The following is a 2,291-nucleotide window of genomic DNA, read 5'->3' as shown; positions in this document are numbered from 1 at the left end:
GGGCAGCTAGGGGCCATAGTCTCAGTGGTTCCACCAGGCTCTATTGGACCAGCAAACCTGGTCCCCACCTTCTTTTTTTTTCTTCAGGGCTTTTTTTTGCTGGTAATTTTTTAATAACCTGTTCAATTTCTGCTTTTGTTATGGGTCTGTTCATATTCTCCACAGAAACTGCCAAATTGTTTTACAAAGTGATTGTAGCATTTTACATTCCCACCAGTAGCATATGAGACTTCCACTTCCCCCACAGCTTGCCAATAGTTGACAAGGTTGATCTTTTTAGACATTCTAACAAGTATGTGGAAGTAGCTCTTTGTGATTTTAATTTTCCTAATAACTAATGATGTTGAGTATTTTTTCATGTGTTTATTTACCACCCATATATATCTTTTTGGTGAAATGTCTCTTCAAAATCATTTGTCCATTATTAATTGCCATTAAATTTTTTTTTTTTTTCATTTTGAGCCTTCTTTATATATTCTGTATACAAGTCTTTTACCATACATGTAATTTGCCAATATTTTCTCCTAGTATGCAACTTGTTTTTCATTCTTTCTTTTTTTGTTTTTAAATTCCATATAGTTTATTTATTTAATTTTGGTCTTTTCATTCTCTTAACAGTGCCTTTAAAAGACCATAAGTTTTTAATTGCAGTGAAGAGCAATTTTTCAATTTTTTTCTTTTATGGTGCAAGGTTTTGGTGTTCTAACCCAAGGTAATAAAGATTTGCTCCTATGTTTTCCTCTGGACATTTTGTAGTTTTAAAATTTACATTTAGGTCTACAATCCATTTGAAGTTAATTTTTGTATATGCATAGTATAAGTGGGAGCTTTGGTGGTGTGGTGCCTAAGGCATTTCTTTGACTGTTAACCAGAAGGCTGGCGGTTCAAACTCACCAGCCACTCCTCGGAGGGAAGATTGGGCAATCTACTTCCATAGAGATACCGCCTAGGAAACCCAAGGAGGGATTGCTATGAGTAGAGCTGACTAGACAGCAGTGAGTTTGGTTTTTGATTTCTATAGTGTAAGATATTGATGAAAGTTTATTTTTTGCTTGTGAGCATTCAGTGTTTCAGCATTGCTAAAAAGACTATCCTTTCTCTGTTCTGTTTTTCACTTTTGTTGAAAGTCAATTGAGCATATATATATGGGTGTATTTCCATATTCCATTTTTTTCCTCAATGATACATTTGTCTATTTTCATGCCAATACTACAATGTCTTGGATATTTTAGCTGATTAATAAGTTTTGAAATCTTTCCATTTTGTTTTACTTTTCCAAACTTGTTTGGTTATTTTAGGTCTTTTGCATTTCCAAATGAATTTTAAAATTGCCTTGTCAATTTCTACACAAAATAACCTATTGGGATTTTGATTGGGATAACAATGAATCTCTATATAAATTTGTTTGCATAGAACACAGCTTTGGAAATGTCACCTTGGGAATTACTCTGTGCAAGACCTTATAAGGGGCTGGGAAATGGATATTTTTTGTGGCAACCACAGACTAAGCAGCTGAACTGAAACTTCTTTGTGAACTTATAAGGTATAAAAATCATGCTTTTCTGGGTTAGGAAAAACTATGACAAGAAACAAGATAGGAGAACTGAAGTTACTTAAGGTAGGAGCTAATTAAATTATTCAATCAAGGGTTTCTCTAATTTTCCCTTCAGGATAAATCCAGTTTAAATGCCCCATCCCCTAGATAACACAGTGCTGAGACTGATTTTTTGCACAGATGGCTTAAAAGCTGCTGTATAGTCAGGTAGTTTGAGTGATATTAACATTACAAGAAGGAGACTTCCTTTTCCATCAGGATGGGACAACATGCCTAACAGAACCCCAGGGAACTCAGGTTTCTGTGCAAAGAATCCCCTGGTATGGTCACCCTGAAGGTCAAGGGATTCTAAAGACTTGAAACTGAGTTCACGAGCCCTCTGCATTTGCCAGTGGAAGTCAGCTCACTTAACCTAGCTAGAACCAAGGAACAGAACCTATTGTAGGTATCCTACACTACCATGCTGCATTTCCCATCCTCTGTCCCAATGCCATCAACATGTAGGGAGGTACCCCCACCCCTGGCCCATACCTTCCTGCAGGCATGGATTGTCTCTTCCTTTTCCCTCTTGTAGTCTGTTTCTAGCACCTTTCCTTCAGTTTGTCTAAATCCTGTTCATCTTTCAGATGGCAACTCAAATGTTCTTTCCTCTGGGGAGATATTCCTGACTCCCATAGACGAGGTTGGACTTTTTTCTCCATCATTTATCACAAGTAATTAATATTTCTTAATAAGG

The sequence above is a fragment of the Orycteropus afer genome, unplaced genomic scaffold, assembly GCF_000298275.1.
Source record: "Orycteropus afer afer isolate SDZICR_OR568_19922 unplaced genomic scaffold, OryAfe1.0 scaffold00214, whole genome shotgun sequence".
Lineage (NCBI taxonomy): Eukaryota > Metazoa > Chordata > Mammalia > Tubulidentata > Orycteropodidae > Orycteropus > Orycteropus afer.
The sequence above is the reverse complement of the archived record's forward strand: the minus strand, read 5'-3'. Positions refer to the sequence as shown.